This window comes from Narcine bancroftii, chromosome 1 (genome assembly GCF_036971445.1).
Source record: "Narcine bancroftii isolate sNarBan1 chromosome 1, sNarBan1.hap1, whole genome shotgun sequence".
NCBI classification, from domain to species: domain Eukaryota; kingdom Metazoa; phylum Chordata; class Chondrichthyes; order Torpediniformes; family Narcinidae; genus Narcine; species Narcine bancroftii.
Genome location: NC_091469.1, coordinates 212491696 through 212519108, shown reverse-complemented (window position 1 = coordinate 212519108; position 27413 = coordinate 212491696). Strand labels below are relative to the sequence as shown.

General features: G+C 39.8%; 1 long non-coding RNA gene across 3 annotated transcripts; it reads left to right on the top strand.

Annotated features, from left to right (window-relative positions):
• Window positions 1–1938: 1938 nt before the first annotated feature.
• LOC138738907 (uncharacterized) lies at window positions 1939–27151 on the top strand. Of its 3 annotated transcripts, none has more exons than XR_011341856.1 (4): window positions 1939–2029; window positions 22555–22710; window positions 23708–23801; window positions 26899–27151. It is a non-coding gene; the product is annotated as an uncharacterized lncRNA (long non-coding RNA). The 3 variants fall into 3 exon arrangements; XR_011341857.1 differs by having other exon boundaries at window positions 2020–2107; XR_011341858.1 differs by lacking the exon at window positions 1939–2029 and adding an exon at window positions 19118–19289.
• Window positions 27152–27413: the final 262 nt, after the last annotated feature.

Genomic DNA, 27413 nt, shown 5'->3' with positions numbered 1-27413 from the left:
GTCTGGGCAACATCCTAGTAAATCTTCTCTACAAGTTTTCCATCTTCTTGATATCTATCCTGTAGTTAAATGAATTTACTAATATTTTGCACTATTTACTAATATTTATTCTGCAGTGTTAAAACCTGCAACATTAAATGTGTGGAATGATGGTCGAACAGTGCTTGAAAAAAGCAGATAAGCAGGAAAAATAACTCAATCTGCAAATCCTGAATGATAATTTGCACAATGAGTGAATTAGGAATTTGAGGATAAAAGTGGAATTAAAGGTTTTGAACTGGCTCTGTGGAAGTCCCAAATTTTGAGTAGCTCCATGTGAGAAAGAAGGGATAAAGTTGATCACAAATAAAAAAATAAAGGGACAGTGGAGACACATGATGCTGCAGATGTTGGAATCTGAAGCTAAATCTAAACTTCTGGAGGTATTCAGTCTATGGACGTAAATGGATGGGATCAATATCCTGCGTGAATGTAGAGAGTATAGATACAGTGGTTCTCAATTTTTTCTTTCCATTCACACACCACTTTAAGTATTCCTTATGCCATCAGTGATTGTTTAAGGTGGTATGTGGGTGGGAAGAACAATTTTGCAAACCACTGTTTTAATACCTCATTGACTCGTTTTGTGCATGATTTCATAACTCTAAAGGAAATGGGCCAGTGACAATTTTTATCAAGCAAAATATTTCAGTGACAATTGAGACCAGAGCAGTGTTGAACATGAACATCCACACAGGATGCATGTGCTCTATGCATGGGCTGGTAGCACACATGAATGATACCTATAAAAGGTTAAGTTACCTGATTTAAATGTTTTAAAGTTTTGAATATCTTTTGCGATCTTGTTATGAACCACACATAATGAGTAGCAATAGGCAATGAAACAATGTTTCATTTTAAAAGACTAATTTCATTTCTTACCCTTAAACTATAGTCTTAACTCTTAAGCTATCCTTCACATTAAATCTATCCCCAGCTATGCACAGGTGTGTGTGTGTGTGTGTGTGTGTGTGTGTGTGTGTGTGTGTGTGTGTGTGTGTGTGTGTGTGTGTGTGTGTGTGTGTGTGTGTGTGTGTGTGTGTGTGTGTGTGTGTGTGTGTGTGTGTGTGTGTGTGTGTGTGTGTGTGTGTGTGTGTAAGTTACTTCAAAGTTCAGTCTTTTAAATTCAGTGTTGAAGCGCAGGCCTTTGAACTTTGATGCCCAGAATTAATGTTGAATTGATGGGAAGACTGGAGTTGTGGCTGCTACAGATTCACTAATTCTCCTTGCATTGCCTTTGAAGAAATGTCCATCCACACAGGCTGTGGTCACAACACTCTTAAGGTTGAAGCAGCATCTTGTTTTTGCTGTCTAGCGCCTCTCGGAGGACTCGAACACTGCATGCCTTTGTGAGTGTGGTCTTTCATAACTGGAGAAATGCTGTGGAGAGAGATCGGGGATTTCACTAACATGAATCTTCAAAGGAGCAGATCTCTTGCTATAGAGTGTGGAAGGGTCAGGAGAGGCGATTTGGAAAGGAGATTTCAACAGTTGTCAACGAAGAACAACCACAAAAGAGCAGGAATTATGTTTCCTCTCTCATTGAGGTTCTTGGAATTAGGTGGAAAACCAGTTCCATTTACAAGGGAAGATAGAGGCTTTTGATAACATGTCAGAGGGGGGAGTGGACTTTTCCTCTCCTTACTGGATTATACGGTTAAAAAGGACCCTGAATTGTGGAAACGATCCCTCGCAGTACCTTGTACACCTGTCACAACGTGCAAAATGAACTCATAAGTACACTCAGCACTGAGGTGACAGAGACTATAGTGGAGGAAGGAAGCGACTCCTATTAAACTTTGAAAGTAGGTGGTACCTGTGACTCCAACAGGTGTGAAAATATATTGATGGTCATTCGATTGGTAAATGAGTCATATGAGGTCATAGAGCACCTGGTAACCATGGCAACAGCTGGCAAAGGTGATGCGCAGAAACTATTTTCTCAGAGCTAAATGAGGTTCGACTGAACACATCAAAGATTCTAAGCCAGGTATTTGATGGGACTGCTCAGATTTCTGGGAATCATAGTGGCGTCCAGCAGCTACTGCAAGAGAAACTGTGTTGTGAGGTACCATAAGTACACTGTTTTAATCACCAGCTACACTTAGTGGTCGTACATGCTGAGTTAGCTCTGGTGGATTTTCATGTGTGTGATTCCCTTTACAAATTCTGCAGGAAGCCCACAATTGCTGTGCACGATAAGGGCGGGCATCTTAAACACCTTCTGGAACGGAGATGGACGGGACATCTCACCACTGTGTCAGTCATTCTGAAATCCTTCGATGACTTAGCATCTCTTTTGACTAGAGGGATTGACTCTTTACTGGTTTATAGCACAGACATATGAACGGAAAATGTGGGCTTGCTGCACGATATGACCCAGGCCAGTTTCTCATTCGTGGCCAAGTTAGTGCACACAGTCCTTGCCCTGTTGGACCCACCAAACAATCTTCTACAGTAATAGTTCTCAACCTTTTTCTTTCCACTCACATACCACTTTAAGTATTACCTATGCCATCGGTGCTCTGTGATTAGTAAGGGATTGCTTAAGGTGGGATGTGGGTGGAAAGTTTGAAAACCACTGTTTTAATCATACCTAATTGACTTGTTATGTGCACTGTTTCATACCTCCAAAGGAAATGGGCCAATGACAATTTTTCTCAAACAAATATTTCAGTAACAATTGTGTCTAGAGCAGTGATTCTCAATCTTTTCTTCCCACCCACATACCACCTTAAGCAATCCCTTACTAATCACAGAGCACCGATGGCATAGGGATTACTTAAAGTGGTATGTGAGTGGAAAGAAAATGGCTGAGAACCACTGTTCTACAGAAAGAGGACACTGACTTGATGGCAAGTTTAAATATCATGGGTAGTGCAACAGGATATATATTGAGACTCTGTTGTGATGAGGAGTTTAATAAGGTGTGGAACATAGCCGCAGCTGCCAGCACAGCACTGAGATCCGCAATCACCGATCGGGAACACAAAGCAAACACGATTATGATGATTATGTCATTATGGGAACTACTGGTCACAGGGATGATGATGGAAAAACAGAACTTTGGAGACTGTACTCTAACACTCAGTGCTTGGAGAAATAGATCACAGATTCAGTGAGCCCAACTCACAGTTGTCTAGTGCATTTGTTGCCCTGAATCCAGAAAGTGATACATTTCTTGATGTAAAGGCTATGAAATCTGTCACGATTGCCTATAATTGAGACAGAGTTCAAAGTTCCTAAACAGTTTTTCCGCTCACAAAAATGATCACAGCAAATCGAGGGGGACTGGACTATTCAGCACATACTTTCAAAGTATCACACATATCTGAGCAGTATAAGTCGCTACTTTCAAACATGCCTTAACATTTGGCGCCTCCACAGCCATGTGCGAGAATTCATTCTTCACTCTGAGAAACGTATTTTCGGAGCACAGATGTGCAAAAGAAAGGGCCGGTGGGTTCAGCTGGCGTTTGAGAGGGACCTAACCCGAGAAAGGACAAATGAGTGGAAGGACACCATTCTTAGGAGATTCATCGCCAACACTCACTGCTTCCCTTTTGAAGCTAAGGCATGCGTTTAATTTACTTTATGATGTCAGCCTTGGCTTTCAAGATTATTACTCAAAATGTTGAATGACTTTTGTGTCTGCCTGTACTTATTCGGTAAGAATGGCGTATATAGTCTATTTGAAATAATGTTGATGCTCACAGTGGTGTGTGTGTGTGTGTGTGTGTGTGTGTGTGTGTGTGTGTGTGTGTGTGTGTGTGTGTGTGTGTGTGTGTGTGTGTGTGTGTGTGTGTGTGTGTGTGTGTGTGTGTGTGTATGTTTGTGTGTGTGTGTGTGTGTGTGTGTGTGTGTGTGTGTGTGAAAAAGAAAGACTTTGCAGCATGGTTTTAAATTGGAACTGGGTTGGGGTGTTGGTTGTTGACGTCAACGTCTTATCAGCAGTTTGTGTGTGGTTAGATGATGCCACAGTGACGGTACTGGTGTAAATAGAAATGAATGTAACAATGGACACTGATGGAATTCCATGGAGACAGAACTTTGAGCAGTTTACCTTTTGTATTTATTGTACTCGAATAAAGTTTCTGCTTGGTTGAGGTTTAACGTTCATCTCATTTACAGCATTGAGAAGATGATAAATATATGTGAAGCCATTTTGCTTTCACTAATAGCTTTATTCCCATGGACACGCGAGTGCAGGACCGGAAGTTGAAGTTGAACAGTCTACAGTCCTTAATGGAATAGTAAAAGCACCATTCATCATTGTGCTACAAGTCTGTAAATCTTAAGCTGCCATGTCTGTATGGAGTAACTTAACACTCATCAGTTGCTGAGATTCATTCATTGGCTAAAGGTTGAAGTGAAGAAACCCCAGCAGTAGTGGCCTAGAGGTTGCGGGTGGGGGGGTGTCACCAAAAGGTGTCACGTGATATCCAAAACAAGAATGTTTTTTAAACAAGGGGTCCACATTCGCCATTCTCCAATCCTCTGTTACCTCCCTTGTGGCCAAAGAGGACTCAAAGATCATAGCCACTGCCCCAGCTCTCACTTCCCACAGCACCTTGTGGTATTATGCTTCCAGCCCTGGGGTCTTATCGATGTTAATGTTATTAAGAAGATCTAACACCTCTTCCTTAATCTCCACATTGTCCAGCACACAAGCCTGTTCTATTCCAACCTCTCACCCTGATCAAGGTCCTTCTATCTTGTGAATACTGAAGCAAAGTTTTAATTTAGGAGCTCCCCAACCTCCTCTGCCTCCAGGCACATGTTGCCTTGAATTTTCTGTGCTAATTACTTATTACACTAATGGCATAAAGTGGATTTTATCACAGTAATAGCAGAAGACATTTGTGGTCACTGATCCTTTTTCTTAAGCAGTAAAAATCCAAAGAAAGTACAAAACCTTATCGAGATTTAAAGATATAAATATTTTAAAACTGCACAAGGCAAGTTTCCCTTTCCTGTTGTTGTCTGGTGTTTCACTATTTCCTGCAAAAACGATCACCTCATTTGTTTTGAAGCAGTCATGCTTTTTTTAAAAATCTGCTTCGACATAGACACAAATGTGTCAACTAACAAAGGACAAATCACTGGAAGATAAATTACTCAGATCATTGTAACGGCATCACAAGATTCTCCACAAGCCAAATCTCCTGAAAGAACTGTGCATAATTCAAACCAATTTGAGGTAACTGAAGTATTATGGCAAAGTTTTGAAATACCGCTGTGCAATATAGAGGCCATCATATATATTATTCAGGTACCATCTGTCATCTGTGTAAATTGTATATCATGTAAGGAATGTCTCATTTTTCAAAATGACATTGTGTTTTATTTGCAGTATCATTTTGTAGCCCAGTAACACGATCCATTACAGATGTCACACTTCTGTGTCTTTTTATGCTGCATATTATATTTACCTCAGCAATACTTTTCTTTTCTGTTTTCAACTTCATTCAGAAGGCACAAACTTCTCCAAACAGACTGGCCTGGATTTTGAGAAGGACCATCACCTTGACAATAGGCACTCAAGAGGATTTCTCTTTATCTAATGTTGGTTGCCGTCATGCAGCAGCTACTCAAAGGGACACCATGTCTACTCACAGCTGTGATGCTGTTAATTTGGCGAAGTAGCCAATCAGGTGAAAGGATTTTCACAAATAGCTCGTAAAACAAGAGAAGTCTGCAGATGCTGTGAGTTTCTCCAGCATATGCATGTATTATTCACAAATATCTAACCAGGAAGGGGAGAGCCATTTAACAACTGGAAGAAAGGCATTGGATCAGTGGTTAACAAATTTTTTCTTTCCACTCACGTACCACTTTAAGTAATCTCTACACCATCGGTGCTCTGTGATTAGTAAGGGTGGCATGTGAGTGGGAAGTGAAGGTTGGGAATCACTGCTCTAGACCCAATTGTTCCTGAAATATTTTGCTTGAGAAAAATTGCCATTGGCCCACTTCCTTTGGAGTTCTGAAACCATGCACATAACGAGTCAATGAGGTCTGATTAAAACAATGGTTTTCAAACCTTTTCTTTCCATCCACATACCACCTTAAGCAATCCCTTACTAATCACAGAGCACCTATGGCACATAGGGAATATTTAAAGTAGTATGTGAGTGGAAAGAAAAAAGGTTGAGAACCACTACATTAGATCAAATTAAAATCTGAAATATTATATTTAAGAAAAAGGAAAATAATGTTTTGTATTTGATATTATTTATATTTAGAAATATGAGGGGACTACAAAACAAAAAATTATTTTTTAGGGCTAGAGTCTTTGCCAAGCAGTAATGTAATCTCAGGGTGCCATGGAAAACACTTGGACTTCAATCCACAAAGCACAACACGTTCAAATTAATTTACAACAAGGCATTCACAAAAAAAGGTTCTCATTAATTCCATTGATTTCCCTTGATGCCAAGAGAGAAAGATTGAAAACTGCACCAAGCTTTTGCAGTAATGCTGAATCACCCCCAGTTGCTTTGAAGTGTCTTCATTAATGAGTTTATAAACAGATGTCTTCAGCTTATTTAGTTAACAAAATCTTTATAATCAAACATTTTAGGTCTTGGTTGCAGAATCAAACAAACCAGAGATCTTAACTCCATGTACAAACAACAGAAAAAATGATAAGGAATAGCATATAAATGAGCACCACTTTATCAATCTAAAAACATAGGAAAGAGGAGCAGGAATAGGAATATGAAGAATAGCTTTTGCCTTGGTTAGTTTATAGACCCTCCCCGCATTATCATCAGCGAGACTGAGCTGAAGACAGTCTACCAGTTCAGCTACCTGGGATTCACCATCTTGTCAGAAGCCAAGATTGATAAAGAGGTTGACAACAGACTGGCAAAGGCAAAGAGCACATTCGGCAGGCTGGACAAAAGTCTGGAGCAACAAGTACCTGAACAAAGGCACAAAGATCAGTGTGTACAGAGCCATTGTACTGACCACCCTCCTATACAGCTCTGAGCTGCAGGTCACCTACTGTCACCAACTCTTTGAGCGCTTTCACGAACGCTGCCTCCACACCATCCTCAACATCCACTAGAGTGACTTCGTTACCGACATTGAAGTCCTCGAACAGGTGGAGGTTTCCAGCATTGATGAACGCAGCAATGCTGGGCAGGGCACATCTCTAGGATGGAGGATCATCGCCTTCCCAAGACTGCTTCATGGCGAACTCTCCACTGCCCACTGTGACAGAAGGGCTCCAAAAAAGAATTACAAGGACTGTCTGAATAAATCCTTTGGTGTCTCTCACATTGACCATTGCCACTGGTTTGCTCTAGCCTCCAATCGTGTGGCCTGGCAACACAACATTCACCAGTCTGTCTCCTCCTTTGAGAATGCACGAAGGGCTGGCCTTGAGGACAAAAGGAGATGTAGAAAGAACCGTGATACAGCAGCACAAAACACAGAACAGAATTTCCCTTCCAGGTGCTGTGGCCAGGCCACGTCTGTCAGCTACCAGTGAGCCTACAGCAGGTGTGGACAGCCCCCTTCCTAAATCTTTGTTCTTGAAGCCAAGCCATTTTATTGATATTGAATGCTTGCAGGATGTAGAGAGTGTCAAAAGAATCAAAGGCTTGTTGATCCAAACCAAGGCTTTTATTAACTCGAAGACTGGAGTGTATCACATGTAGGTCGACCAGTCCAGAATGACCTGGTCTGGATAGGAGCAACCCTTTAAGACCTGCCAGTAGGTGTGGCTACACTCTCAGCTAATCACAGTCATCCTACACTCTTCTTTGGCTTGGCTTCGCGGACGAAGATCTATGGAGGGGGTAAAAAGTCCACGTCAGCTGCAGGCTCGTTTGTGGCTGACAAGTCCGATGCGGGACAGGCAGACACGATTGCAGCGGTTGCAGGGGAAAATTGGTTGGTTGGGGTTGGGTGTTGGGTTTTTCCTCCTTTGCCTTTTGTCAGTGAGGTAGGCTCTGCGGTCCTCCTCAAAGGAGGTTGCTGCCCGCCAAACTGTGAGGCGCCAAGATGCACGGTTTGAGGCGATATCAGCCCACTGGCGGTGGTCAATGTGGCAGGCATCAAGAGATTTCTTTAGGCAGTCCTTGTACCTTTTCTTTGGTGCACCTCTGTCACGGTGGCCAGTGGAGAGCTCGCCATATAACACGATCTTGGGAAGGCGATGGTCCTCCATTCTGGAGACGTGACCCATCCAGCGCAGCTGGATCTTCAGCAGCGTGGACTCGATGCTGTCGACCTCTGCCATCTCGAGTACTTCGATGCTAGGGATGTAAGCGCTCCAATGGATGTTGAGGTTGGAGCGGAGACAACGCTGGTGGAAGCGTTCTAGGAGCCGTAGGTGGTGCCGGTAGAGGACCCATGATTCGGAGCCGAACAGGAGTGTGGGTATGACAATGGCTCTGTATACGCTTATCTTTGTGAGGTTTTTCAGTTGGTTGTTTTTCCAGACTCTTTTGTGTAGTCTTCCAAAGGCGCTATTTGCCTTGGCGAGTCTGTTGTCTATCTCATTGTCGATCCTTGCATCTGATGAAATGGTGCAGCCGAGATAGGTAAACTGGTTGACCGTTTTGAGTTTTGTGTGCCCGATGGAGATGTGGGGGGGCTGGTAATCATGGTGGGGAGCTGGCTGATGGAGGACCTCAGTTTTCTTCAGGCTGACTTCCAGGCCAAACATTTTGGCAGTTTCTGCAAAGCAGGACGTCAAGCGCTGAAGAGCTGGCTCTGAATGGGCAACTAAAGCGGCATCGTCTGCAAAGAGTAGTTCACGGACAAGTTTCTCTTTTGTCTTGGTGTGAGCTTGCAGGCGCCTCAGATTGAAGAGACTGCCATCCGTGCGGTACCGGATGTAAACAGCGTCTTCATTGTTGGGGTCTTTCATGGCTTGGTTCAGCATCATGCTGAAGAAGATTGAAAAGAGGGTTGGTGCGAGAACACAGCCTTGCTTCACGCCATTGTTAATGGAGAAGGGTTCAGAGAGCTCATTGCTGTATCTGACCCGACCTTGTTGGTTTTCGTGCAGTTGGATAATCATGTTGAGGAACTTTGGGGGACATCCGATGCGCTCTAGTATTTGCCAAAGCCCTTTCCTGCTACACTACAATCCAATCACAGTCATCCTACACTACAATCTGTAAATATACACATTGGTGATAGAATCTGTACTATCACCTGGTCTGGCTAGGAGCAATCCTTTAAGACCTGCCAGTAGGTGTGGCTATGCTCTCAGCCAATCACAGTCATCCTACACTACAATCTGTACATATACCCAACACCCAACCCCAACCAACCAATTTTCCCCTGCAGCCGCTGCAACCGTGTCTGCCTGTCCCGCATCGGACTTGTCAGCCACAAACGAGCCTGCAGCTGACATGGACTTTTACCCCCTCCATAAATCTTCGTCCGCGAAGCCAAGCCAAAGAAAGATATACACATTGGTGATAGAATCTGTACTATCACACAGGAACATAATGCAATATTTATGGTGAGAACTATATAGATTCCTACATGTATAGAGATTGCAACTCAAAAGGTTGCAGTATACAAAAGTGCTGGTGAAACTCAACAGATCATGTCGCATAAGCTGCTGTGTTTCTCTTGCACTTTAGTGGACTGTACTGCATTGAGCAGAATGGGTTTCATGGGCCTGAACAATTTTCTACCATACTGTATCATTAAAGCTAAAATTAATTTCGAATATAGCACACACCAGGTGGCTTGTTCATTAAGTGGTGCAGGGACAGGAGGAATGCTCTATTATCGTGGATGAATGTGGCATCAAATGCCACTTTCGGAAACTTGAATGGATCTGATAGCACAACCAAATGAATGTTATGTGCAGCCACATGATGAGGGGCATAAATAATCCTTTGGTGCGTACTCTTCCATGAGTGTTGTGTGCTCACTTTCAGTTTGTGAAGCCAATATGAAAACTCTTTTCACCAGGTCACATGCACTTAGTCTTAATATTTTTCTGTACTCTCCTTTCTACAATCAATAGCTGTGACTTTAAATGCCACCCTCTGTGTTTGAAGGTCACCATACTGGAATGTTCTCTCCAGTGTAGCTTGTTACTTTTAATTTCACAGGATAAATCTTGTTCTTTATGGTGAGGGACATAATCATCGATAGATAATAGATTCACCTGGGCTCTGGTGTCAATCGTAAATGGAATTAGTCTCATTTACAGTCAATGAAACCATCCATTCCATTTTACCAGCAGCAATCTGTCGTGACTCCATAAAATATTTCTCCATTTTTTCATCCACTGTGTGCACCTTTCTCTTGTTTTGCAGCACTTTGAAAAATGATTCTTCTTCCCACATTTATAACAGGACTTTCCATAGGCAGGACATGTCTTTGGAAAGTGTCTGCCTCTACACCTGCTGCATAATCTGTTTGAGCCTACATCTTTGTTGTTGCTTTGGGGAAATCCTGGTGCTCTGCTTCTCTGTTTTCACTGCATCCACTGTGTGTCTATCCTGTGCAGCTCCTTAGCTTGTGCTCATGTGGTTTCTGCTGCCCTACACATATTCACAGCCTTTTTCCAGAATCAAATATTTTTTACACAGCAGTTTTGCTCTCAGTCCATTATCTGAGATTTTGCAAACTATTCTGTCTCTAATGAGTAACTTTTTCAAATCTCCAAATTCACAGGACTTACTCAGTGTGTGAAGCTTACCTAAGTATTGGTCAAAGCTCATGCCTTGATTCTGGTCACAGGAGAAAATCTTCAATCTCTCAAACGTGATATTTTTACTTGGAACAAAATACTCCTCAAATGTTGTCATCAGAGTGTCATCGGTCTCTCCCGTCCAGCAGCCTCTAAAAAAAAATGTTGAATCGCTGTTTGAAGTGTTTCCAATTATCAGTTAGATTGCCAGTAAACTGCATCAGTGTGGGAGGACTCACCTTACCCATGACGGGAACTGTTGCCTTTTCCTACTTGCTCGCACACTTCTGACACCATGTTGCGATTGTTCCTTGAAGAAGAACAACCTTGCATGGGTTTTAATGCTCAAAGAACTTTATTTTTTGAGCTGCTTGAATCAACAACATCCTCAGCTTCTGTTGTCATCTACTTTTTGTTCCCATGCCAACCCCGGGCATTGCCTACTGGGCAATATAGTTCTTTATTATCCACGCATAATAACACACCGATCGCTGGTGCTGTAAAGGCATTGTGGGTGATGATGGTAAGCCAAGCCAAAGAGAAAAAAAAGGCATTGTGCTAACCGCTACGCCAACTGTGCCACCCCTCATGTTTTTATTTGTGCTTTGGCAAAGCTATATACCTCAGCCACTCCATATGAAAGTCAGCTTCACACTTCAGGTCGCTGAGTAAAGAAAGTGATCGTGTGATTCACTTTCTGGATTTAACAACGTAATGGGGACATATATTAAGGACCAATTTCTGGAACATGGGGTTAATAGAGATGGGAACCTGATGGTGGGCTGAAGTACTCGTGGTTGTGTGAACAACAGGTTTAATGGGTCAGAAAAGCACAGTTCGAATGTGATACACTCTTTATTTGTCCATGAGGGAAATTTGCCACAGGGCATCGCAATCACTCACACACTATCACAAAATACCAAATGCAATCACGTTGGATGCAACTAAATAAGCTATGCTAGATAGAGGAATACAGTAGAGGAAAATGCAATGACAGTAGCTACCACCCCTCAACCTTGTGCAGGTATGGCACCAACATTAAAAAAGGAAAGGGATACACAGTATTATAATGATTAATCAGTATAAACCACAAAGCCCTGCACCTATTACTACACACACCTTGATCTCGATTCTCCAGCATCGGCTCTGGATTGTGACCTGGAGTGGAGCTCAGGCTCATTACTTGGGGAAAAGAGAGCTGGCAGCTCCACATGTCGGTTATTATACTCCCCCTACTGGTCAGTGGGGGGTAGCCTGGGAGTTTAACAGAGCCTGTAGCGACTTGAGTGATTTTTTGAAAAGGCCAAGCGCAAGATGCATGCTCAGCTTGGGTGGTCTTGACCTTGATTAATAGATGGGGTGGCTTCCATACTAATTCTCACTGGAGAGGTCACATGATCCTTCACAAACCATATTCTGATCAGGTTCCAGCCGGAGAGGTCATGGAACCCTCCATAGTACACCTCTTCTATGCTGTGTTCTAACAATTCTATACACACAAAATGTTAAATCAATGAATCCACAAGGAGTCAACATAGCTGTAACTATCTTCAATGCAACCCTATTTAGCAAAAGAGACTTCAAGCATTAAATAAGTTTGGGGCACATTTAAAATACTTGAGTGATTTTTTTCTCCTCCATTAATTTAGAGAATGATGCCAAATAGAGACAGAAATTAAGTGACTGGCTGAGCTATGGGCATAAGGATGTCCACGTTGGTGACCCTTGTGCATTCCAAGGAGATCTGCACTTTAGCCTTGAAAGGACAATGCTAACTCAGTTCTTTCTCTTGTATTTTATCAAATGAAAATAATGGAACTATGAGATCACTGTAATGTGGAAATTGCAAGTCAATAAGTGACTGCAAAGAGGAATTGTTTCTGTTCTGACATGTCTATATACACAAAATGTTAAATCTTTGACTTTTCTCCAGATTTAATTATCTAATCATTCCAAGACCCTCCATTGAATTAATCCCTTTGTTTCTGCTTGAAGAGTCAAAGTCAAAATGGAATAATGGACAGACATGGTTCCTCAGCAAAAGAGAAAGCATCAAAACTTATAGTTGATAAGACCATCCATTATACCACATGTATCATCCTCCTTGCTCATTGTTAAATTCTGTAGACTCAAGAGACCGCAGATGTGGGAATAAAAAGCAAAAAGCAAACTTCTGGAGGAACTCAATCTGTAAGGCATCATCTGTAGGAGAGAGGGTGTCAGCGTTACTGGATAAGAATCTGCCTCAGCTACTTCTTTACTCTTTTCCCATTTACCATCTCCTCCAATCAATATTCACAGTTATGGACTAATGTTGTAAAGCATTAATGATTGTCTTCAAAATGGATGAAAGATGGATATGTGTCAGTAATCCTTCCTGACTGACTTGACAAATGCTTGTACCAAACATTGAAATGAGCTATGTTCAAGTTTAAGTTTATTATCATCTGACTGTATATATACAACCATTTCTCTGGGCCATCATGCATGCACACACATGCACAATTTACATAATAATCATGTATATACATAAATATATCATGGCTATGCTTCATGGTCGAGGATGATGGCCTTTGTTCTGTTGATCCACAGAGTGAAGATGCCTGTGAGTGTATTTTTTTTAATGAGTACTTGATGTTGCAATCCAAGAAGCACATGATGCTTCACAAATCAACCAACTAGTTCCAATGGTATGAAAACCACAACAATTGGAGCTGATGGATTTGTTGCAGCCTTCATCTGCCTTCGCAGGTGTCGAGTTCAGGGTAACTGCCTGTTCCACCATTGAGGACTTGCTTGGTTTGTTTTTTGTTAGGGACCTCACCCTCAACCTTATTGCCATGGGTGGCCCTACCAGGAGCATAGCTCCAGACAGCATTTGTCTCAGGATCACACAACCATTTAAGATTAAAAAATCTATATCTATATGTATATCTATATCTACAAGGGTATATCTATATTTATATGCATATCTATAACTATCTATAGATCTTTATTGCATGCACACACACACACACACACACACACACACACACACACACACACACACACACACACACACACACACACACACACACACACACACACACACACACACACACACACACACACACACACACACACACAATATATATATTCTGGCTGGTTGCATCACTGCCTGGAGGCAACAATTCGCAGGACAAGAATAAACTTCAGAGATTTGTTAACTAGGCCTGTGACATCACAGGCACCAGACTTCACTCCATTGAGGACATCTCCATGAAGCAGTGACTTCAAAAGCAGCCTCCATTCTCAAAGTCCCCACCACCCAGGCTATGCCCTCTTCACTCTTCAAAGATTGGCAAAAAAGGTACAGGAGCGTGAAGACAAGCCCTCAATGGCACAAGGACAGCTTCTTCCCCGCTGCCATCAGATTCCTGAATAATCAATGAACCAAAGACCCTGCCTTACTTTTTATGCACTGTTATTTTAATTTTTTTATATAGTAAATGTTGTAAGGTGGTTTATAATAAGAATGTTTGCTCTCTGATGCTGCCGCCAAACACCAAATTTTGTGATTGTTCATGACAATAATTTCTGATATATTTATTTGGAATGGTATTATGGTTTTACTATGATTTAATCGGTTTATTATGCTTCCTGAATTGGAAACAGTAAGTGCAGGGGGATGATATTTTGTGATCCCAGCATTTGCAATGGTCCTGTCTTCTCTGATAAAGGAGAAGGATTGTTAAAGGGTATTGATAAAGGTTCACACCCAAAATATTGACTCTCTCTCTCCAATGATGCTGCCTGAGATGATGATACCCTCCAGTTCCTCTTTGCGCTTTGTTGATGGATCAAGCTTTTTTGCCACAAAACATTCCAATCATTTGGACCATGCCAGACCACCTGTGGAGAAACACTTCTAAATTTAAAAAAAATTTAGTTTAAATTTACAAGTGCATGGTAACAGGACCTTTTGGCCTACGAGCCCATGCCACCAAAATACCCCAATTAACCTACAACTCCTGTACGGTTCTGAAGAGGGGGGAGGAAATGGAGTGTCTGGAAGGAACCCATGTGAGAATGTACGAACACCTTACAGACAGCGCCGGATTCGATCCTGGTTCACTGGCACTGGAATAGCATTGTGCTAACCGCTAGGTTAACTGTGCCACCCATGTCTGATCATGTCAGTCAGGCAGTGGTCTTCTGGAGGTCCTGTCAGAGAAGGTGAGCGAAGATCTGAGTGGGGGGGCACTGAAAATGCTTTGTAAGGACTGACTGAACTATAGGGTCCTCCTGCCACTGAACAGTGATGGGCTCACACCTGTGCCATTACCTCTCATTGATAGGATCTTTCAGGGGAAATCACAATACTGTAAATATTGTGACTGAATAAAGAATATGCTTATAAAGTGAATGAAGGTGATGTTATGGCACACTTTTGCAAATATATTTTATGCATAAAATATGTATAAAAATATTACGAAGGATGAGCCCTAATTAATAATAGTTGACAGATGAGACAATTTGAGATTAAAATAATGTTGTGGACATGTATTTAATCAATAATTCATTCCAATTTAATTAACACAGGAATATTTAATAAATTAATGTGGCAAAAGCTCTGAATTTTCTTTGCTTAAAGCCATGTTCCCCTATTGGTTGAGACAATATTAATACATAGTTTCATATTCTTCTGTGCTCTGCTGTTCTGAGCACTTTTGTGGATGGTAGTCATAGTTACCAATAACGCAATCCATTAATATTTTTTGCAGCAGACTTCCACACTGATCTGTTAGTGGACTGCTCTGTTCTGATTGACTGTTCAAATATTTCTTCCAAAAATTAGGTCCCATTTAAATAATTACAAAGTTATTGGGTTGCCTTTTCCAACTATCTCTCAGTGCCAGGTTAGTCCTGATACAGGCTTGTTCCAAATATTTAAATAATTTGATCCTTCTTTGAATAACTGGAAAGTATAAAGTTTTAAATTGAGGTGGACTTATCAACTGGTTATTGCACAAATAAATTTAGAATCTTCACAAGAAAATTGTGATTTTGTTCATTGCAAAAGGTACTGGATCTGACATTATGAGATAAGACACTGTGATAACATGTTGAAGATTCATTTGCTTTTTGAATGGGCTGATGGCATACTGAAATAAGTAGTTGCATACTGCTTGAAGATTACATATAATTTACATTAAAAATTTGAAATAAAAAAAATCTGGGAATCATATTTACATATTGTAGGAATCAAGTTGTAATCACCCAAACGGAACCTTTCGACTTCTAAAATCGAGAAAATTAAGTTATGTTAGATTTTATTTGATAGCTTTCGTAAGTTTTTATAAATGCTATCCAGATATTTTCTTTCTTCTTTTCTATTGCGTTGTTGGGGGGGAGGGGGAATTTAAAAAAAATCACTTTGTATTAATTTTTCATTATTTTCAAATAAGACATTTATGTACAATTTTTTTAAAAGCATAAGTGAAATTAAATTTTCAAAATTTTAATTGCTTGTCCATTTTTTAATATTGTACCCAACTTGGTCAGGATGATAGATTATACTTGAAAATAAAGGTTCTTGAGGAAATTAGACATGCTGATGAATAATAATGACAATTTGAATCCAAGGAGGGTCAGAACTCAGAGTTACCAGAGGTACAAACAAAATTTCAATTCTTAAAACTAAGTAGACTCTTCCATCATACAACAAAATCCTTGACTTTTTAAGGAAATAATATCAATTTAAAAATATCACATTAAATCAATTGTAGGATTTTAAAAATCTGAATTTGTCTTTCACACATACAAAAGGGATTCAAGTCTCAATCAGTACAGGTTCAGATGTTTGTCACACATATTCCAAGATATAGTGGCAATGTTTGTTTCATGAGCAGTCCAGCTAATCATCTCACACATGATACAACATCTAAGTCTCAATAAAGGAGCACAGAGTGACAGAGAGAAATAAGTTGGCACAGAGCAAAGGCAGCATAATTTTATTATTTGGAGGTTTATTTAGGAGTTTGAATATGCTGGGAAAATTACTGTCCTTGAAATCAGTGTTGTGTGATATCAAGCTTGTGAATCTTCTTCTTGATGGGAGGATTGTTACTGGGGAGGGAATCTTTTAATATGCAGGCTGCTTTTAATGGTTCCATTACCTCTGTGGGTGAGGGGAGAAATCACGAACAGGTTACCATTAACACTTCCTGCAGAATCAAATAAATCTCACTTAACTAATTTAAAATTAAGAAACTTGGGGACTGAAGTGAAGATGGACTCTTATAGTTAATTTTAAGCAAATAAATGAGAAAAATCTGGGCAATTGCAATCACTTCTATCCCATAGAGTTCCTGATTTATGTAAAACCAATTTGATTTGAGAAGTTACCTAACCAGTCAATGCAATGAAGTAGAATTACTCTGATAAAATTTACATCTATCACTTGTAAGCAATCTATAAATCAACCAGATAGCCATGAAAAAGCAGGGATTGGTAAATTTGCAAGGAACACGCTTGCATGTTGTGGTGCGCTGTTAGACAGAATCAGACACACACAAGGTAAAGACTGAACAACAGGCTTTAATCCACAAAAACCTCCACAGAACCAGGCTGGCTGAGGCTGCAGCAACTCAGTGTGAGGCCTCGGGAGGCCGGCACAGGCTTATATCCTGGAGGGTGATTGACACCTGACTGGGTGGAGCTTGATCCATTCAAGTCGACTGATTGGCAGCTGGCCAGGTGTTGTCCTGTCCCCTTACACTCCTGCAGGTACAGAGGTTGCCCCCTGCAGTAGGCTGGTGGTGTCCCACCACAGTGTGCGCGTGTGAGATGGAACTGAAATGGCTGTACGGGTGTGTGAGACAGAATTGAAATTGCTGTATGGAAGTGTGAGACAGAACTGAAATGGCTGTACGGGTGTGTGAGACAGAATTGAAATTGCTGTATGGAAGTGTGAGACAGAACTGAAATGGCTGTATGGGTGACTGACACAGAACTGAAAAGGTTGTATGGGTGTGTGACACAACTGAAATGGATGTATGGGTTTTTGACACTAAACTGAAATGCCTGCATGGGAATGTGTCACAGAACTGAAGTGGCTGTATGAGTGGGTGAGGCGGAACTGAAATGGGTGTATGGGGGTGTGATAAAGAACTAAAATGGCTGTATGGGAGTGTGAGACAGAACTGAAATGGTTGTATGGGAGTATTTTGAATTGCAAAAGAAATGAGAGAACAATATGCCCACTTCATGTGTTTTCACCAGGTAATAATTAGGCTAAGCAGTAGTGGATATTTGAATGAGGGTCCACAAATTTTCTTTCTAATCTTCTGTGGAACCTGCAAGGCAGAAGTTCACTCCCTGTCACAATAAAAGTGTTCCATGTTGACCACCACTAGATCACACTCAATTCCAAACTCTGTTCAGGGAGCAGATTACCAGGCAAACGGAAAAAAACAATATGCTTAAAGCCTCCTCGAGGAAATGTGATAGCCTCACCGATTTGTAAAACTCCCTCATCCATGACTGCTCTAAGTGGAGAAGAAGGATTCAGGAGAGAATCTGAAATTGGTGCCCCAGTAGATGCTGGGCAGTCCATAAAATTTAATTAATTCATTGTTTTTATTACTGAATGGTTTTGGTGAATGCACTTTAAAGGATAATATTTTTTTGGTCTAGAATTGCACATGGGCCAGATTGAAGGAGGCAGAAGAATTTCTTTCTTGTGAAACAGATGAGTTTTTATAATTGTTACAGAGTTCTGTGTTGTGTATTGGCCTATGTCTTGTGTGGTTTTATGTTAAAAAGTGACAGTTTGCCTTAGAGAGCCAAGGTGAAGGTGGACTGCTGAGAGAGTGGGAGACGGTCTGAGCATGTGCAGAAAATGAAATAAAATTCTGGACTTGGACAATAAACCACCACTGGGTGGTGCTGTGGAGTGGAAGGCCCAGAGTATGAGTTATGGTCTGGAGGACAGTTTAGAATCTTGGGATTTCAAAAAGGGATCAACATTCCGAAGGCAACCAGAAGGATCTGGACCAAGCCATTAAGCCATTGTTCCTCTCTCTGCAAGCAACACAAAAAGACAACTTTGAATTTTGTGCTCTCTCTCTCTCTTCTCTCTCTCTTTTCTCTCTCTTCTCTCTCTCTCTCTCTCTCTCTCTCTCTTTTCTCTCTCTCTTTTCTCTCTCTTCTCTCTCTCTTTTCTCTCTCTCTATTTTTTCTCTCTCTCTTCTCTCTCTCTTTTCTCTCTCTCTCTTTTCTCTCTCTCTTTTCTCTCTCTCTTCTCTCTCTCTCTCTTCTCTCTCTCTCTTTTCTCTCTCTCTCTCTTCTCTCTCTCTCTCTTTTCTCTCTCTCTCTTTTCTCTCTCTCTCTTTTCCCTCTCTCTTTTCTCTCTCTGCCTCTCTCTCTTTTTTCTCTCTCTCTCTTTTCTCTCTCTTCTCTCTCTCTTTTCTCTCTCTCTCTTTTCTCTCTCTTTCTCTCTCTCTCTCTCTCTCTCAAAGATCTTTTGGCTTCAGTTTACCAAACAAACTGAATTTTGTTTATGATCTTTGCTTGGGTTGAGATCGAAGTTTTTGTGAGTCTTGTTTGTTTTGTGTCTAAGATTTTTTCTGTGGGCTGGTTGGAAATATAGCGTAGTCTTTAATTGCATATGTTATATTTAGGCTGGGAATTTATTAGTTTTACGCTGTTATACAAATTTGCATAGTAACCAGTGGGCATTGTTATAAAAGGGGGGATTTTGAATTAAAGTTTGAAGGTGAATTTTTGTTAATAAAGTAATTGTTCATCTTTACCCCTGTGTGATATGCCTCCTTTGTGGTTGCTGGTTTGATCTTGTAACATAATAATGCAGTTTATTCATTGTCACCAATATATAATGACAGCAGCTATTTACTTACATTTTGAATTTAGTTGATTACAATAAAATTATCCAAAATCAGATTATCCAAAATCCTCAGTTTCTGAAATTCTTTGGATCCAGAAGTGACGTCTGTTCAGCTCTGAAATCTTTTTTTGGATAATTGAGGATTTAATAAAAATCAGAAATCCTCAGTTATCTGAAAAATTTCAAAGCCAAAATGACATCATTTTCCCTCGAAAAATGTCAGATAAATGAGGACATCTGAAACAATCAGAAATCCTCAGTTATCTGAAATGTTTTTCAATGCCAAACAGACATCGCAGGTTGAAAAAAAAAACAAATTGGAAAAACCTCTTGAGTAGAATTTTGAGTTTTTGGTGCTAGATTTATCTTATTTTGTTCAGATTGTTTTTTTGGTGAGAATTAAACATTATTTTAGACTTTAAAAAGCCTTCCCTTGTTTGTTGTTGTTTAAACACTGTTACAAGTGATTTGCAGTTGCTACTAAGCTGGTTTTTTTTAAATATGAGGAGTTAAAACAATTTCCCCAGAATAAATCCCTTGATCAGCATTTATATTTGGAATGGACTGAGCTAAAAAATATAGATTTGAGAGAGAGAGATAGAGAGAGATGGAAAACAAATGCAGTACGAGTTAGAAAAAAAAAATTGAAGAAAAGGAAGAAGAAAGGAAGGAAGTAGAAAGCCAAAGACAGTTTGAGAAAGAATAAAGGCAGTTTGAGCTAGAGTTGGAAAAATGTAGATCTGAGGAAGCAAAAAAAAGGAGTTTGAAAGAGAGGAGAGAAGAAGGAGATTTATCTCATGGTCCTATTGAGAGGTTTATGACTAGTAGGGAGGTGAAGTTAAGTTCCTCCATTTAATGAGGCTGAGATTGATAAATACTTTCAGCATTTTGAGAAAGTTGCTGAGAGTTTAAAATGGCCAAGAGTCCATTTCACCCTCATGTTACAGAGTGTGATCAATGAGAAGGCTCAGCAAGCTTACTCTGGCTTTACAATCCAACAAGCCACTGATTATGATATTGTAAAGCAAGCTGTGCTTAAGGCTTATGAATTGGTTCCAGAAGATTATAGAGAAAAATTCAAGAATTTGATAAAATTGGTGACACTGTCTATACGGATTTTGCATATGACAAAGCTGTGTTCTTTGACCAATGATGCACATCAAAAGAGTGATGATAACAAACTGAAAGAATTGGTGTTAGTTGAGGAAATTAAAAGGTGCATTTCTCATGACATAAAAGCATATTTAGATGAAAATGGAGAGGAAACTTGGCAGAATTCTGCTAAATTACTGGAGAGTATGCTTTAACCCACAAGACTAAATTTGTACCAAGTAAAACTTTCCAAAGGGTAACATGGACTATCCAAGTAAGTTAGAAAAGAATGGGGAAGTAGTGCAAGGGGTAAAGATGAAGGGAAGCAAGAAAAGGAAAAAAAAATTGGCTCCCCTTTGCCGCTCTGTAAGAAACCTGGTCACATGATAGCAAATTGTCCCATGCTGAGAGAAAAGAAAGTCAAAGAGGCAGCACCAGATGTCTGTATTCAAAGAGACGAACCATGAAAATAAAAGAAATTCCAGACCTGCTGGTAAAATAAGGGAGGAGTTCAAATATTTTGTGTCAGAAGGTTGTGTTTTGTTAAAGGAAGGGTAAGCACATATTACAGTAAAAATCCTTTGAAACACTTGGGCCACTCAGTAACTCGTGTTAGGTAGTGTTTTGGAGTTTTGCAATAAGACTGCTGTGGGTGGCATAAATTTGATTAGAGGTTTGGAGCGTGATTCAGAGATGGTACTTCTGCTCAAGATAATTTAAAAATCAGAATTAGTTAATGGACATGTTACGATAAAGATCAGATCATGTTTACCAGTGGAAGGAGTTTCATTGTAATTAGGAAATGATTTTGCAAAGGGTAAAGTTGGACCTGCAATGAAGTGAATAGCTAAGCCAGTCATTGATGAGACAAAGGAAGAGTTTGATATACATCCAGCTTGTGCAGTAATGCAAACGATGGCTAAAAAGCTTGCCAGTGAAGACGGTACTGTGCAGGCTGATTTAGAATGGACATGCATCTGTGATGATGCACAACAGCACTCAGGTTGTAATGACCTGCCAAATCTTTCTTTATTGGACCAGAGTTCTGGTGTTAAACCTGAGAGTAAGGGAATTGTTGTTATCTCAAAACGAGTTTATAAACACGCCAAACAGAGATCTTGATCTTACGGAAGTGAGAGATAAGGCTCTCTCTGCTGATGAAATTAAGAAAGTGCCACTTGGATAGTATTTTAAGCAAGGTGTGTGTCGGACTCTGGCTTTACCTTACTCTTAATTTAGTCTATGTGTGGTCTGAGTCCAGCGTGTTCTTTGAATGAAGTGATAGGAGAAGGTATTCGGTTCAACAGTCAGTTTATTACACAGCACAAGAATAAAACTTAACAGAGCTCTGGGTCAGTCGTTAGTTCATAGGTCACCTGCACAGTGAGCTATTCCCCAAGACTGACCCCTATTGTCCAGTTGGCTCAGTTTATATAGATCAACCTTATCATACAGAACAAAAGTTGTCTTCCTATGCTAGATCTTTTTGCATAAGGGTTATCACAAGTTATCTCCTGTTTTGCAGATATCTGGGGTGTAGCACTCCCATCTTAATCCTCCAGGCCAGACTATCCTGTTGTGTTGATCAGAAATTAATTCATCCCCAGATATTTCTAATCACCATTCTGTTCCTGTCTGGCCAATTTCTGCTGTTCTCTTTAACACCTCCTCAGTTTGAGCATTCCTCCTAAATCGTTTTATGCATTTCCTCTCCCTGTATTTTGAGAGCAGACAATTTTGCTCAGCCAACTTTGCTCCATGCTGTGATTGCCACTTAATCACATTCCTCTTTTTCCCTGAACCATGCAGTAAATATAAACTTATTAATTAATCATTTCTTTCATATTGTTTTAACCCCTAGATTCCAACATGTGTTGATGAGAAAGTGGAGATCACCTGATATCCCTGTCAGTGAAGAATGGGCAGTTGTTCACCAGGTTGTAGTTCTGAAAGCCTTTAGGGATGAAATTTTTGCCTTGGCCCATAACACACCTTTGGGTGGTCATCTTGGTGTAAGGTAAACTATAAATAAGATGATGGAACAATTCTATTGGCCTAGTTTAATAAAAGATGTTATGACCTTTTGCCAGACCTGTCACTTTTGTCAGGTTGTGGGTAAACCTAATCAGGGAAATCAGGGTTCCCCAGTGGTTCCTTTAAAACCTATTCCTGCATTTGGCAAACCCTTTTCTAAAGTTATTTAAAGATGCTTTGCTGAAAGTCTGTAAAATAGCTGAAGAGAATTTGAAAATGGTTCAAGGTAAAATAAAAGTCTCGTATGATTAAAAAAAAGCTAGAGAACTTTTAAACCGGGGATACAGTGTTGATTATTTTCCCAACAAATTTCATTCCTCTTGGGACAGAATTTTCAGGCCCATATGAGATAGAGTTCAAGGTGAATGAAGTCAACTCTGAAGTTAATATACCTGATCAGAGTTGTTAAACATAAAGTGGCCATGTCAACGTGTTTAAACCTTATTTTGAGAATTTGGATTTTAGCAAAAAGCAGTCTTCACCAGAGATATTGATAAAACTGTGGAGTTAGGGAATTATGAGAAGATACAAGATGATCCTTGTGAGGGTCACTTCAAACAAAACGTTGTCCCAGTCACCTGTCTAATTTGAGTGTTTTGCGGAACTTGGATGATAAATTGGCTCGTCTTCAGCCCCAGGAAAAGGAACAAATGAAACAACTATTTGTAAAATTTAGGAACTTGTTTCTAGACATGCCTAAGAGAACTTCAGTAGCTTGTCATGATGTTGATGTTGGAGATGCCAAACCTATCAAACAACCTTCATATTGAATGAATGTGGATAAGTGTAAACTGGTAGATCAAGAGATTGAATATATATTAAAAGAATATATCTTAAAATAATGACATTATTAGACATTCTACCTCAGTTTAGAGTTCACCTTGTGTCCTGGTGCCTAAATTAGATAAGATGGTTTGATTTTGCACTGATTATAAAAAAGTTGATGTGGTGATAAAGACTGATGTTTATCCTTTCCCTAGGGTGGATGATTGCGTGGACAAGGTTGGAAAGGCTAAAGTTTCCTATGAAGATGCACATTAAAAGGTTACTAGTGCATCCCCTTAACAGACAAAGGTAGAATAATTTTCTGCATTTGTAACTTCCACAGGATTATATGAATACAATGTTTTACCATTTGGAAAGAAAAATGCTCCAGGGACTTTTCAATTCTGTAACTCAAGGTTTAGCGCATATGGATCCTTACACTGATGATTTGGTTACAGGGAATGACATCTGGGAAGCACATATTTTTGAGTTAGAGGAATTGTTTGACAAACTGTTAACTTAGCTAAAAGTGAATTTGGGCATGCTACTGTGACTTATCTTGGTTATGTCGTTGGCCCAGGAAATTTGTGCCTGTTCGGGTGAGTTTCTGAGTTTCACGTTCCCATGGGTAAGAAAGCTATTAGGAGCTTTTTGGGAAAGTTAGGGTATTATTTAAAGTTCTGTAAAAGTTTTGCTGATATCACCCTTCCTTTGACTAACATGTCGAAGGATGAAAAGTTTATTTGGACAAAAAGTTGTCAGAAAGCATTAGATAAACAGAAAGCCAATTTTTGTCACAAATCTGTGCTTAAGTCACCTGACTTTAAAAAGTCATTTTCTTTTATAGTAGATACTAATGATGAAGCTGCAGGAACAATGTTATTACCAAAGGATGTTTTTGATAATATTGATCATCTAGTCAGTTACTTATCAAAGAAATTCAATGAACATCAAAAGAATTGTTCTTGCATAGAAAAAGAATAATTGTATCTTGTATTGTGTTTGCAGCATTTTGGTGTTTACATTTGCACTGCTTGGGGACCACTTATTGTGTATACTGACCATAATCCTTTAGTGTGTTGGAGTAAAATTAAAAATAGACAATTATTAAACTGGAGTTTAATTCTGGAAGATGATGATTTAATGATAAAATTTTAAAGGCAAGGATAACATAATTGATGATTGTCTTTTAAGATGTAAAATCTGAAAAATGTTATATTTGTCTGTATTTTATAACATTAGAATGTAGAAGTTTTAAAAAAACATAGGATGCAGTTAAAATGTGCTTTTAAAAGCTCAAATTTTTATCAGTTGAAAGGCAGTGTTGCAGACTTCTGATTTTTTTTAATTGAGTTACTTTGGGGCTTGGAACAGGGTGAAAACACGCACAGATTTCATAATAAGATTTTGAACAGATATAGTGGCACTGAAGTCCAAGCTGTAAAGTGAGTTAATGCTCTCAATTAAGAACCAGAGCAAAAGATTGTTTGCCTAAGGAAAAGACAGCTGTTCAGGGAGAAAGTCTTATGCTTTTGGGAAATTGAAACTGAAACCAGTGTTGTTCAAGCAAGCCATGTGATTGAGACACATGAAGAAAGGACAGTGAGTATCATCAGCCAGTCATCTGAAAAGACAGAAGTGAAGTAACTTTGTGTGAGATGGACATTGCTGTTATTTTCTACTTGTCAAGGGAAATTGTGATCTGCTGGGACCATTGTAATGGTCATTTTAATTTAGCCATGTCTGGGTAAAGAAAGGAGGATTATTCCTGTATTGGGATTGTGACCATTCTGATGGTCATTTTGTTTAACCCTTGCCTGGGTTCATGGAAGTATCGTGGAAATCACAAGTTTCCTAACCCCTACTCATGGAAGAGGGGAGTTGTGATAATCATTCATATGAAAGAACATTTCTCTGGAAACAAGTCAACAAGAATTTGTGAGTTTTGAGAAGTCTGATGTGTCACCTACTGCATAATTACTTCTGGACAACAGTTTAAAAGTTCTGAGTTTCAATACAGGATTTATAAGACTGAACTTTGAATGGACTTTTCAGAATTGTGCATAAGTGTACTGGTTTGGGTTACCCACCCACACCCACACACACACACACACACACACACACACACACACACACACAAACACACCACTGAAGCATAGTTGGGGTTAAGTTTAGATTTAAGTAATATGCTAATGAAAATATTGTTTTAAAAATACCATTGTCTTGGTGAACTTCTATCGCCGCTGGTCTATGACATAACAATATACAGTAACAAGTGTATCATAAGATGCGAATGCCACCAGGTGGAGGCAATGACACTTCAGTTGACTATTTACGCTCTTTCTTTTTTTTTCTCCTCTATTTTCCTTCCTTCCTTCTTCTGCAACATTTATCTCATGAACCCGTTTCAGCTGGGAAGACAGCACATTTGAGCTTATGCATTTCTTTCTGAAGAAGCTGCCAATACTCTTTTTTAGTTGCTCAAGGTAAAGTGAAACACAACTGTGATATCACAGCATGTGAGCTTCAGAGCTTTGGAGTGGAAATAGAATTATTTCATTGCAGGCTTGGACCATATAAAAAAAGAAACAGCAAAAGGACCTGTGATTTTCTTTTTGAAACATGAGTTTATCAATGAAAAGAACAAAGCTTCTGCAGATTTGTATGCTACAATTAAATCACATCGAATAAAATATATTTAAAATTACTTTAATTCCTCATGTATCTGCAAAGAATTTGATGCCTTTTTAAAGGATATGCAGAAGGAGTCAAAGCGTTCCTCAGGACACTCTGAAACCTTCAGGAGGGGCACAGGAAGACGGGAGTCAGGTAGAATAATCATCAGTAAGATGGATGGAAAGGGAATGCAGAATGAGGAAAAAAATGGGCAAGGGCTGGAAGGAGTAATAGAAAGAAGGAATGGATTGAAAAGCAATAATAAAGTGAGCACAACCAAGGAATGGGGAAGAGGAAAGAAAAGAGGAGGTAAAGAAAACTGGTGAGAATTAGAGGAATCAGTAGAGGTGACAGTGAGTGATGGAAAACGGAAGCACAAGGTATGAAGGGAATACTAGGAGGTAGAGTGGAGGAGGTACTGAGATGAGGAGAATAAGGAATTCCACAGTGGAGAAGAAATAGGATGGGAGAAAGATAGAGAGAAGTGAGAAGCCTCAGAAAGGAAGGGTTTAGAGATGGAAAAAAAAGATGCAAAGTAAAATGAGAGAGGGAGAAGGAGGAAGACAGAGATTGGAAAAGGATGCTGGTGGAGGCTGTAGGAGCTGAGGAAGATATATCAAGTTAGAGGAATCATCAGACGATAAGCTGCGTGCGTAGAGATCATCCCTTCTCTTCAACTTCTTTCTATTTTACCAATTGGTCTTACAATAATTTTTTTTTACATTTAAAGCTACAGCATGGTAACAGGCCCATCCAGCCCACCAGCCCACACCGCCCAAATTCACCCATGTGACCAATTAGCCTACTAACCCCATAAGTCTTTGGAATGTGGGCAGAAGCCAGAGCACAAAGAAGAACCCAACACAGAAAAGGGAAGCTTCTTACAGACAGTGGAAGATTCGAACTCGGGTTTCTGCTGCGAACTGCTATGTTAACCATGCGGCCACACATTAAAACCATAAATATTTCACTTGCAATCTTTACTCCGACTTCTATTTTGTACTTCATTTGGTTTTCTTTTGTAATATCCTATATAGGGTTAAGGTTCCCTGTTCATTTAAATTTTAAGCAATGATTCTCCCCTGATCAACTTTTACTTTGATTCTAAAGTCCTTTGTTTATTTATTTAAATGATCTTTGAGGTACATTATATATCCCAGTGGTTCTCAACCGTTTCCTTTCCACTCACATACCACGTTAAGTATTCCCAATGCTATCGGAGCTCTGTGATTAGTAAGGAATTGC